Raw genomic sequence first — 14,923 nt, 5'->3', positions numbered from 1 at the left:
TATACTGCGTACCTATAATTTAGGTAGGTGACTGACATATGTGTATTCTATTTTTCGACCTTTACAGAATGTTCGACCGGTAATTTTCAGGAATCTAACGAATTTTGATTAAATACTTAGTATATAATAATCAAATATACTTCCAAATAATTCTTATTGGCTATCAGCTGCTTATATTGAACATTTTTTTTAGTATAAATAATTAATTATTATATAAGTAATTACAAAATATGAAAAGATCATTACTAATAATATAAAATTAAAAATGTCCAAAAAAAAAAAAATGCACATATATTAATTAGTTCATTAATTTATTTTTAAATAGATAAATAGAAGATAAGCTTCACTAAGTGTATATGACTGTATGAATAGGTATATAGCGGGTATTTTCATTTTTCTTATGCAAAAACTTTTTCATTGTGTTTTAATTTGAGTGCAATAAAACAGTATATGTATATATAAACACCATTTAAGTTATAAATTGTTGCAAATATTTCAGTATTGAATTAAATATAATATATTCTAGTCGTAGTATCAATCATTATCTATAAAATAATAAATGATTAAAACTTAGTACTTAAAAATCATTTTATTTTATGAACATCGTTGTACTGATACATCATACATCTTCCAAACCTATAATATAATACATCTACGGTAAACATAATAAAAATTATTAATTATCAAATGTTTTCACCGTATTAATATATTATGCAGTGTAAGTTTAACGGAAAATATTGATTTTTTTTCAAAACAAATTATCAAAAATCACTGCATTTTAAACCGACATGAGTATTCTATCTTTCTTTTAAACTAGCCCGTTTGAAATTTTTATTTTCACATTACATGCAAAGTTTAGTAAATTTTCGCGGTGTATAAGAATTTAAACCCATGTTTTCTATTAACATTTTAAAAGTGCATTTACCAATTTTCACTAAATATTTAAGTATACCAATTGGAAACTACCTATATTGTTTTGAATTTTCAAGTTTTAATCAAAATTATATCTACATTACTGCAATGTATTGACAGCGCGTATTCGACCATTGAATAAATCTTGTATCTAATGCACGTTTCGAATTTACACGTTTTGTATTAAGCTTCTAACTGATACATGGATTATTATAAAATTATTTATTGTACATTGGATTTACAGCATAGTAATATTATATAATGTCTAGACAAGTTACTTTGATATCTAATATCTATTCTGTTTAATATTGCAATGTAAATTGTGATAACATAAACATATTTAAATAATTGTAGGTATACACAAGTACGCAATTGACAATTTTAAGTACGCGTACAGTTCATTTAAGTATTTACTTTTTTCTCGCCTATAAATACGCGGTAACAACACTTACCTAGTAAAACAAAAGTGCGTGTATATATTATACGCGATTTTGGACGTTGGCCGAACTGTATAGGAGGAAATTAAATTTCCCAAGAGGAAAGTCAGGTAATTTTAAGCGACCTAAACAAGAGCGTTTCTCAAGCGGTTCATTTGGTCGGTTTATTTTAGTTTTTTTATTTTACCCTTTTACGAATCTACTAGTAGATCTCTCTTCGTTCCCGTATAAATGGGAATAACAGTGCGCGTGTTCTAAATGTTGATATTGGGGCGAGGGTACGGTAAAACAGCAACGCTGACATTATATTTTGGCGACGAGGAGTAGTCTTGGCAGTTATTATCTGCAATGTTGTATCACGGACCACAGACTTGCTCTATTGCGCGATAATATAATCATTGTTAGCACTCGCCAGTAATCAGCTGGTGAAGAAGCCACAAATGCTATCACGATTTTCCTCGGTTGACAAATATATACGAATAATTTTAAATATATAAAGTCCTCGGTGTGTTCTATAATGTACTGTACCCGTAATAGGGGTTATATACGCCATTATATCTTTTTGAAAGATTAGTAACCATAGCATAATATGTAAATTATACACTCGTGAAGATTTCACGGTATACATGGTTCTTAGTCTAGGTATTTGTTGTAAACAAATCTGTAAATATTATAATTAAATGAGCGTCAAAAAAAAACTTGCGTAACAATTAAGTAGTATAATATAGGTACTTATAGGTAAATATATTCATACTATTTTTTGTTCGCTGAAACACAATTTTATTCGTGTCTTGAGTATAATATAATATAAATATATATATATATATATATGTGTGTATACTGTAGTTATCATATAGGTATTTATTTTATACGATTATCGTTTATACTACATGTAGTAGGTATTGTTATTGCTAAAGCTGTCAATTCGTTTTTCGATTTGGCACAACAATAATAATGTATGGGCAATGTGGTTTAGCGTGTTGGAGTTTTCTTTCGTATGATATATAGATATACAATATACACAGGACGGTGAAGTCGTTGAGTAAATACTATACGTATCTACAGAATATTACGTGTATACTGTATAATGTATATATATATATATATATATATTATCTGAATAATTTTTTTTTATGAAAATAAAAGGGATCCGGACAATCGACGTACACACATAATATATAGATATATAGGTACCTCAGGCATTGAAAACTCGCCGTGTCGGTTGTATTGTATTTCAATTTAAACGCTATGTACTTAAACGCAAAAAAAAAAATATCGTTAAAACGACAAGTGATATTCTATTATAATTTTGCAACCAAATAATATAATAATCGTTATTTACTCATGTATATATTTGCATGGAATACAAAATACATTTTTATACGTGAGTAAGCGCAAACACGAGAAAGAACACCTCTCAAACTTGCCTGTGTTTCATAAACCAAAGGAGCCCCACCAAGTTTACCCTCTTGTAGTGACAATCATACAATCATACTTTCGACTATTATATTATAGAGATGTATAGAGTAGAAATCTATTCTCAAACGTCAAAAAATTAACCACCCAATCCATCACATTCCTAATAGAAATCAGACGACGAGGCGTTTTTTTTCGACTTTCTCCCTCACTATGGTAACACTTATTATATAGAGTTCAAACTATCTTATGTCTCCAGTTATTTCAGACTCAAATACTATTACAATACTAAATAATAAAAATTCTATAAATGACACATTTTTATCTAAATTTCTTTCTGAATTTACTTCATTAGTTAACCTCTCCTTTTCGTCCTCACTACTGTTTTTCATAAATAATATACAATAACCAATTGAACCACAGTGAATGTACTTCTATTTTATTTCTTTGATTATCATCATATTATGTTATTACTTTGACAGTTCATATTTAATTGATTTATTAATGTTATATTAATATTATATTGCAATAATGTAATATAGCACATTTTATTATAACATCATTAAATACAAAATATTTTTATTCCTAAATTAATTATTATTTTATAAAAAAAAAAAACCCAATTATCTATATTTTATCATGTAACTGCTGAGTCGTAATAATTTTTTGTTAAAATAAAAATTACAGATGACACTGGTTTCATTAAAATTCTTATGATAAACATAAACTCTATAACATTGTCCGTATACCTGTGATCACATAGAATTATAACTCATAAAGTCATCAATCATAAGGATTCTAAATCAAAACAATCAAGAAAAGGTAGATGTGAATGATGTGGTGATATGAAAGGTTCATCATGTATATTATATTTTATATCACAAACATCTCTTAGGTTCCTTTATTGAACATACAAAATACTCTTCATGACGACAAATAGGAATATAGGATATTAAAACACTTTTACAAGTATGAGTATTACCAAATGAAGTAATTAATCTCTGATAAATAAATACATTGCAAAAATATAAAGGATTCATAATGCAATATAATAATATAATATCTCTTTAATATAGGTTAGGTTAGGTACCTATTTATAAATGTCTATCAAATCAGTAGTGATTTACTAAATTAAAAAAAAAAATGATTGTAGTTAAATCAGAAGAATATTTGAATGTTATTCCGACATGAATCTCAAAACCTCTAAACAATTTAGTATTTTATCATTAATAATAAAATTTAAAATCGTTTTATTATGAAAAATATAAATAACCACGATAAAAAAAACTAGCTATATATTTATACCAATAATTATTAAACTAACAATTTTTGTCAAAATAATAATATCATTCTATTTAATATGACGTAAATAAAAGTACTTTAAGTATTATATATTTTTTATATAGCCATTATTTTCTTTAAAAAAAAAAAAAAAAAAAAATCAACAAATAACGGTATATATTATAATATATTCTCATTACTTTATAATGCGATAATAACTAATTACCCAAAATGCCTTCATGTTTTTTTTTTTTTTTAAATTAAATAAGTAAATGTATAAATATATTATAGTATTATACAATGATGAAAAGGGTCTTTGTATCACAGGCCATACCATGAAATAACAAGGGAAAAAAATCTCTTTAATAACTAATAACTATTATATAATATAAAACGTATAATATAAAAGATAAGTGTAATAGCCATGCGAAACAATCGCACAGAAATGGGGTGAGCGAGGGATGAAGCCAGGTAGGTCGGTTGATATAGTGATAGCCATGCTGGTAGAAAGATCGAAAAGATAAATTAGTAATGTCGTGAAAGACAATCTTTAAAAAAAAAATAAACGATTACAATAATAAACCTATTAATAAACTATATATTTTTATCATTATTATTATTATTATTATTTTTTTTTTATAACTTATTAGAATTTAATTAAATAATATTAAATACAAAAAGTTAAATTTTGTTGGTGGATGTAATTACTGAAGTAAATAATTTAAATTTAATTTATATAAATAAATCATTTTATAATTTATGTTTCATTGTAGCGTTAACATTTTATTCAACTAAATCAGAAAAAACACTTAAAAACTTCAAGTGACTAATCACAGCAATTGCTCGAATTGTAACTACATTATTAAATTATAAAAATTTTAAGAATTGCTATGCGCAATTTAAATAATTTTTCAAACACGAGTTTTGAAAAATTCCAACCAAATAGTGTCTTGAGAACGAGAAACATTGTGATACACTTACCTGAAAAAATTATTAATATACTTGGTTTTTTCTATGTTAAATATTAACCAACCATGATAATACTGTCTTAAGTCTCGGTGATGTGGATAACTTGTATCTTCTTGTACATATTGTACGCGTAAAGTGGCCGATCGTCTCCCGGTTTTTTAATCTTCAACACGTGCGTGAGAGTGAATGCACACGAAAACGTTTAACTTCAGTCTGCAGTCTGCACACATGGAGTCGAGTGAGTTGAATCATGTAAATACATATATTATATTATAGGTTAATAATCCATTTTGGTCAGTGCTGAAAAATGTGTTTCTTCGTCCGTGATTGAAACTTAAGGGACGAAACAATTTTCAATACGTACACTATACACAACTACAGCAGTGTTATAGTTTGTATAGCACGTATATACACCATAATATGGGGTATTTGAAAAACAAATTCGTACGTGTTTGCCCGTGGTCCATTGAGTGTGTATTATACATATAAATTATACATGCACCTACCTAATGTATATGTATCGTATAGGTATATGTGTTGACAGGCCGTGTGCTTAACAATGCACGTGTAACATATATTATACTATGTATATATAACGTGTACCTTCGGCGTGTGGTATAATAGCATTATATATATAGAAATACGACGGGACCGTATAAACCTAAGGTGACGGTCAAGTTCGGATTAAAATTTTATAAAAACTAACATATTATAATAGACATGAAACGTTTTCGTCGCCCTGCAAAGAAAAAAATAATACATATATATTCGTGTATACGATTTTAAAAGAAATTTATCTTGTCCAGGTCTCTTCCTCTATAACGGAACGCACTCCATTCATCAATGCGTCGTTGACATTTGGCATTATGCTACACATAATATATACATACAGATTTCTCCGTGTATACCTCTACCACCTACGGCGTTAGGAAAACAAAATTAAATTTACGTGCCCGAAACCATAGCGTGTGGTAGTAATCTCCAAAGGTCCGTTTCAACAGTGCTGCGAACGACAAACAATGGTGGACCAGTGTCTGGTCTCGGGCAGTGCAGTATACACGCACGAGAGAGACAGATCGAGATAAAATACGAAAACACAGTGTGCGGAAGACAAGGCCGGCGTCGCAGTCTCTATCGGACCGTTATAATAATGTTCAGCCCCGACCAAATAACTACCCCCCGAGAGCGCACAAAGCCATTAGAAAACCGGTTTTTTCTTTCTGTTTCTCTCATCATGTTATATTATATATGATTTTTTTTTCGATCGTCTGCGCCGTCGATTTGTTTCTCCTCCTCCTCCCCATTGTACGTGCTCGTGCAAAGTGGCGTTGAGAATTTTGTGTACACGGAACACTCGAAAAACGAAATATCCTTAAGATAATATAATATTTTACAGTATATATATCGCGTGTGAATACGAAAATACGTGTTGAGAGCGCTTGCGGACGTGTGTGTGTGTTTTGCAGATACAATGCTTTATTTTTTGGTTGGACAGACAATTGATTTTGACGAAAAAGAATAGTAAAATATATACGAGAAAACGTCGCTGGCCGACGACGGCAATGTCTCTATCTCGCTGTTTTTAGAATATATTTATTAAATGTGTTTTAATAATAAAGCTTTATTTTACAGCACTCCATGCCCGTGGTACACATATATTATAAAGGTATACTAAGTATATATACGTGTGGTTATACGCGATAACAATGTGTGCGTTGTGAAAACGATTAAAACACTGCAACGTGTATAATAATAATAATATACCAACATAATAATATATTTTAAGAAAATACTTTTAATACCAGTAGACCAGCGGCAGCAGGTAAACCTACCCCAATATCGATTACGACGGACGACGTCGTTACCTGGATATTTTACGCGCTTTGCACGAGGTTTTAATCTAATCTGTGGTTTTACCACGGTCGCTGACAGAGTTGATTTAATATTATTCGTCTATTAAAAATTATTGTTCAGCACAACATAACTAGCAAAAACAATTATTATTACCTAATATAATAATAACAAGTCGTAGCGCGCAGGTACTCTATATCACTCAATACCGACAAAAACATGAAGTTTATTCATTTGGTACACCAATATTTAGTATAGTAGTGAATTCCTTTCATATCGTATTATTATTGTCGTATTTCCGGTAGCGTTTTAACGTATATATATGTTATAAAACACAATACAATATATATGTTTATTGTTACATTCAAATCAGAAAAAAAAGGTATCTATTAGCAAATCCGTAAAAATACGCGTCATCATCCTCATCGAACTTATACACTCCATAATTAAAAAAGTGTAGTGCTTTACGTGTATCAATGTAATTAATGTAAAATACGTGTTTTAAATTTTTAGTTTTTTTCAAATGTGGAGTTTATAATAATGTTTTAGAATATTAAACAAAACATAGGCGTCGTTTTCGTACAACAATTATTATGACTATACCAACTGTATTTCGCATTGAAAAACAAACAAATAATTATTATTATTTTACCACACATTGCTTTAAACATGTGTAAATGGTAATAAATGGTAATTGCATAAAATATATCAAACTACTATTCCATTATTTACCTGATAATCTCTTCGACTTCTGTGTAGTAATGCAAAGTCAAAACGACAAACAATATTCAACGTCGATTTTGACATAGACTGTGCTTAGAATTTTTATTTTTTAGACATTTTTATTCGTGTACAATGTTCAAGCTTGATTGTAAACACCTACATCATAATATCAATATTATAATATTATTCAATAGGTACTAAGTATCAGTAAATTTACGAACAAAGCTACAAGTTTACCGTTACTTGACTAAAAACAAATTGAGTAACTGAAATTTGATTTCGAGGAAACTATTTGTTACTCTACACGCTTCCAAGTTCGCCCGAGTCTATTATGCTCGTTCAAACAGCAAACAGTGCACGATCGACCTGAAAACGACGAATGATCCGAAATGAGTACCTATGTATTATATAATATACAAACTAGACGAAAATACCTTTTTGAGCATATTAGAGTGGGTAGTTATTACATAATAAATGACTGATTTAAGGCAGCAAACAGGTGATATTATAACCGGTGGTTACTGGCCATCGTAGCATCCGCAACGGATATTAAAACAGGTATTAACGCATAGTAACGTTTCGGTGGCAATTCGAAAACTGGGCCAGTCCGTGGCGTGCGAATTCTGTTCGCGATAAACATTATCCGACGTACCCCCTTAATAATCATTTCCGCGATTTATGGGTCTAATTTAACGAGTAGGTTTTTCGGAGGCGACGGTGTGTATTTCGGTTAAAGGGCGACGTGTCGGTTGGTTTATGGGAAAATGAAAAAGTCAGTCGGTACGTACAGAACATACGTAATAGATCGAAATCCGATTAAACCGAAGTCAAATGTCACGCGGGCCTTGTTCGCAATAATAATAATAATAATAATAATATATAATAATATAATACCTACAATATATGTTGCACAGGTGGTTTACAATGCGCTGTGGTTACGCAATTTGTAACGCGACAAGTGTCTGGGGCACCTCGAAGTCTCTTAGGTATACCTTTTTACATTGATACACATACATAAATATTAGGTTTTTAGGTATAATATAGATATTATATAGCCGATGACCACCAGCAGACTCTTGTACTCTCATTGTGTACCTGCCTGTATATTATTATGTTCACCGCGCGTGTACAGCAATAATAATATTATGTCGTCGAGTTCCTCGCCGCGGGAGCAGGACCTCGGTGCATCGGCAGAGACCCGCCACACGACAACGCGTCTGGGTGAAAACTCGCATTGTCGTCGACCGAAAAATTAGCATCACGAACAGGTACCTTCGCGGCGTATTACATTATAATATACGATAATAATATTGTACACTCGCAAAGGGGCACGAGCCTATAAACGAGACACACAATGGGCACAATATGATATATACGGCACACACCGGTGCAGAGTCCGTGTAGGTTAATAATAATATAATACTCCTCTGACAAACTCGTCGTATATAATAATAATATCGTACGTACACACCGCGAGGCTATTATACTCTGACCACCGCCTCGCGCGTCCTTGCGTCACACGCGTACATAGGTATGACACAGGCGTCTCGCTTCTTCTTTCCGCTCGTTGTGCGTAAACGATGTTTTTATTTTTTCCAAACACTCCGCGAGAGGGTCATTTACATGACCCGAAAAGACCTTTTTTTCTTCTCCCTCGTCCGCAAAGCGCTGCCGCAGTTAACCGCGTCATTGTGACGGTGTGCACTGCATCTCGCGAGGGGCGGTATAGGCGGTATACCGCATACGATTATATGTGCGTAGGTATGAATCTCAGGTCTCTCTCTCTCCCTTGTACATTATATAAGCACACGCCGAATTATATTACACTTATAATCTTCCATTCATGAACACGACTCGTCGTCGTTGCTCTTTTTTATTCCTCTCTCCGTACACCCAAACTCGTCGTCACAATATTATGATTATTATTTTATGTATATGATAATATAATATGTCTACGTAGACATTATATACTCCACTGCAGCACTACGAACTCTTGTCTCTGTATAAAATTATTATTACTGTTGTTATGTACAACACGGGTAATAAACACAGGTGGATTTACCTGCTGCTGCTGTTACGGCGCTCGTCGAGTCTACTTTAGATTTTGTGAGAAGGCACACATATTATATTATATTGTATAGTATAATATGTGTAGCGTTGCAAATGAATCATCGGTACAGAATTTCCGGTGAGAAACTCGCGGATTCGTTGAAAAACTAAACGACATTATTATTGTGTTATTACGCGCAGTCAAGGCGATATTGCCGCCTCATACTTAAATACATACATAACACATCGTATATATAATAATACTGCCGCCGCAGAAGATTAAACGGTCTCTTCGCCGGCTCGGCGCCGCCGTACGTTCTCCCGGTGGTTGGTTGCGGTTATAATAGGTTTTTTTCCGTTTTGGTTTTTTTTTTTGTTTTTTTGTTTCGTTCCTCCTAGCAGCTCTCTTTTAGCGGTTCTCGTGTATTAATACCACCTATATGTATAATATAATATAATAAAATATTATACCTATGTATATAAATATTATGGGCGGTCGCCGCCGCTGCCGCCGCCTCGCCTTGAACCACCACTGCCGACCGACGATATAATTTTTAACATTGAGCCGTCTAAAAACCGTATAGACTAAAAAGTAAAAACCATAGCCAACAATATAATATAGTTGGCAACATAAGCTGATACGATATAATATGCAAGTGGAGGTTCCTCGTTATCTTTTGACCGCGGTTCGTGATTTGGACTGATTTGAACTGCTACAGGAGCGGCTATATGTCGGGTTTCTTGGAAAAAATAGTTATAGATATTTTTGTTTTTTATATTTTTCTTCTTTAGGTTCTGCCGAAAACAAATTATTATTATTGTTATTATTATTTTTATTGCGTGTGCGTACGTATTGCGGTAGAATAACAATAAACTCGTGGGTAAAAGTTATGATTTTTATTTTTTTATTTTTTAGTTTTACTATAATATAGCGGCACACACAAATACACAATTGTTATTTGTGCTTGTGTGTGCGTAGCGCACATATTATACAGGAAGTCTTAAAACGATACAGCAGCCATCGGTAGAAAAGTATACGATTAACTAAAAATTATACGTACATATAATATAGAATATATTATAGATATATGTATTGAGTACCTATCAACAGCACCGAATCTATGAGCTATACTTTTTCGTTTGCATGATTTTCGATTCTATTGTTTTTTTTTTTTTTTGAAAGTCGTTGGTGAAAAATCATATGGAAAAAATTAGATAAATATACACCCACGTAATATCAAAGAAAAACTAACAGACTTTTTTTCTTCACTTATTCAGTTTTTATTAGGTTGTAAAAGTTGCACAATAACAAAGTTTTCCAACCGTTATTTTTCCTGTATTTTTATATAATAACTTATAAATAGGTAGACAATTCGGAATTTTCTAAATGAACCATCAAACGAAAAAAAATATGCATGAAAAGAAAATAATAATTATTGCATCCTGTCATAATATTGATTCAATTGAAAAATAAGTAATTCCAATTTCAAAGTTTTTACTACTAAAAAAACAATTATCTTCCAATTGATGTTAAGGTATAAAGTTTAAAAATAATTGCGCACAGGAAACGAAGTGTTTAACAGTAAAATGTAAAATATATAGTTGGTGCCTTGTTCAAAATATCAATTATTTTATAATCATAACACATTTTTGTATGACATTTTTTAATTGTATTTTTATAATTTATAGTAATTATATTTCGTTTATAAACAATTAACGAGTATTTTAAATCATTTTTAAAATTAAAATCTAAAGAATGAATCAAAAATTAAAACTATTTAATAGCTATTGATAAAAATAGAAAATGCACCTATTTTAATGTTTATAGGTATACTATTGAAAATTGATTATAAAAAAAAAAAATAAATTTTTAATTGTATTATTACGGTGAAATATGTTTTCATAAATTAAATGTTTATACATATTAATTGTTTGAAAACTTTACAATAACTATATTCGAAACTATAAATAGTGATTTATTTTTGAGATATTAATATTTATTACTTAATAGTCGAGTAAATGCAATTACACACAAATCGTCAGAGAAAATTAATATTTTAATAGAAAACTTCATTTCTTTGTAATTTATTACAAATGATAAATTAAAAATTACGCTGTTAACTCCAATTCCAATTTCGAATGTCCAATTTATTCTTTTCCAATTATTGATTTCCATTGACCTTTTAAAATTGGTCAAGTATTATTTTAAAATTAGTACGATTTAATTTCGAAAAAAAAAATATATTATTTTAAAATACCAAAATTATACTCAAAATGCTTTTACGGAACTATACTAACATAAGTTATTGTTATAAACTTTATGTCACCTACATAGTAATACTCGTATTATTATTTCGTACCACCCTCAAAATTTTGTTTCGCATTAATGCATGTCAGTACCTATATGTATAAATAATAGTGTTAAAGTATTTTGTGTTTTTATTAGTTGTTTTGTCGACGGAAACGATATGGGCATTAATCGAACCTTGCTTTTTTATTATTGTTAATGTATTCGTTCACACGTTCCTTCAACAATCGACAGATGAAAAACGAAAAACTCACAACACTGAGTACGGTTCCCAGATTTAAGTCAGGTGTAAGTCAAAATATCTCGGTTGCCAATTGGTCGAATTTGTTCAATGAGTTGGTAAATATTTGTCATGACAAAATAAATCTGAACGAAATTTGCTTTGAACGCAGAACAGCAATTGATGGTTTCCGTTGTAACTTCCAATGAAACATTATCCCTCTGGCGACCGCATGTGTTCACCCGAAATTAGACACGAATCAATGGTTTCCTGCCCTTCATCATATATACATTCATTGACCATTCCTATTAACAATATAATATAATTTTGATAATTGACAATTTTTTTTATTTTTATTATAAATATTTGTAAGTAAAAAATTTTGTATTTTTAATAAAACATATCGGTATATAGGTATACTATTATATTAAATATTCTCAATTTGACATAAAAATTAATAGTAACTGTTCAACCTTAAAAGATAAATTATCATGTAATTAAATTTTATTATTTTCAATTATAATATTTCACGTCTATACAAAAATTGAATATATATATATTAAAAGAGTTAAGATAATTAACAATTATACAGACAACTTTATCGAATAATTAAATACCAGTAACGGGTTTTTTAAATCCACATTTTTTTAAATTTAAGCTTGATAAACAATGCACCTAACCACCCTCTATAAAAAACGTATTTTCTAACAAATTACGTAAAAATATTTAACAGGACGCTACCTCAGCATGTGTTGTCTTGGTCTTAATTCTAAATTGTCTGTAAATTTTAAAATCCTCAGAACTTATTGCTTTAAAATTAAAATATAAAAAACCTACGAGTATAATATTCTTACTTACATTTTATAATCGGTAAATTTGTCGTAATTTTAAGCATGAAACATTTAAATGGGTTATTTAAAACGTATAATTTGTTTTGTTAGGCGTTTGTAAGATGGAGCAGTCAACGCGTAACTATCAATAAATTTCAAAACAATATAATTTTTTTTTTTGAATTTCTATGCACAATACGTTTTTTTTTTTTAATTTAAAAATGTTTTTGTTTTGGAAAAAACCAAACTCTTCAAACTACAGTCCCACCTTTTAAGTCTTTCCTGCGATCAGCTCACTGTTATTATGTAATTAGCCAAGAATCCGAACAGACAGTTATTTTTTTTTTCCAGGAGGGTAAATTCGAACAATAATAATTATTAAATATTGTATACTACTAGCTATATATACAATATCTAATATATAATATTATATACGCGCATATAAATATGTATATGTATATATAAACACTCACTTGATGTGAAGGGTGTTTCGTACATTTTTCATCCCCTCCACTGCCGCTCATAGCAATTCGGTAATGATGACGACTACTAAACCTACCGACCTTGAAACGACAGGGCGCGTGTACACACACACACATACACAGATTTATACCTCTTCGCTTCACCTCTGACCATAAGAAGTCCACGAAAACAACCCTCTGCGCCTCGTCGTCTTCGGTTCACACACACACACACACATACACACGCACTCACATTCACACGTGTACAATATAATGTTGTCGGACGGCCAAGCCTCTAGATTCCATCATACCGCTCGCCGCGCACAGTTCCAGACAAAACCATCGCCAAACTGGCGCCTCTCGAAAACGCGTATTATAATGGTGTACGCATCTTCTCTGTACGCGTATTATACCAGTCCGTGTAAAATATTGGCCATGCCGGGGACCCGCCTACCTGTTATACACGGCGTTTTGATGGGGCAAGGGAGATTTTTAAATTAAACGAAAGCCAAAAAAATAATATATAATAATAATAATAATAATAACCATTATATTATATGTTTCATTGTGCGTTGTTTTGTACAACGAGTATCTGCCAGATGAATCCTGGATGTAGCAGCATATGTATATATAATATAATATATAAACTATATATATAATAACTAAAGAAGAAAAAAACGATTTATCAATATTATAAAACTACTATAAATACTCATAATAATTTAACGCGCATGTGCACGATTGTGTGTGTTCACGCCGAATTTTCCCACACACTAGAAGACCCGCACTGTTCTTTCTAAACCGAGCCAATATAGCAGCTATTGTTTATGAAAATCTATGAAGTTGTGTTTTGATTTGTTTTTGTATAGATAATGGCTTATAACTATTGAATAACTATATATTTGAGTTGTGTTACATTTCATTTTAAACACGGATATATTTCAGTTTAATAACGTTAATCACTATTAAAAAATAATTCATACAGCAACACATCCTCCCCTCGATCACGATTATACTTATTTTTTATTAATGATTTGATAGGCATAAATGTTCTATTTTTTTTACATCCTTGTTTGTGTTTACGATTACTATAATATGTTTGGCCTAGTTCAACAATTTTAGGCGACCCTTCGATATATTATACAACCTGTTTTTTCGAGTGCTACGGAGGTGGTGGCCTTCAGAGACTTGAACGCCACCACATGCGGCACAATATTTTATACGACAAGTCTGTATATATGTATAGTGATATAAGGGTGGGGGATGTTATAACACGACCTCACACAACAAGCATTTAGTTGGATACATCCAAGGTTGCCAACCTCACATCTGAACCGGTACACTCGCCGAGTGTCGCATATGTGGGTCGTCCAAAAACCCTAACCGGTTATAATAATCTGCATATGTATTGTACACAATATATGTGTATAATGTGTATACGCATTAGCATAAGCGTTTTATATAAT

The sequence above is a fragment of the Aphis gossypii genome, chromosome 2 (genome assembly GCF_020184175.1).
Source record: "Aphis gossypii isolate Hap1 chromosome 2, ASM2018417v2, whole genome shotgun sequence".
NCBI classification, from domain to species: Eukaryota; Metazoa; Arthropoda; class Insecta; order Hemiptera; family Aphididae; genus Aphis; species Aphis gossypii.
The sequence above is the reverse complement of the archived record's forward strand: the minus strand, read 5'-3'. Positions refer to the sequence as shown.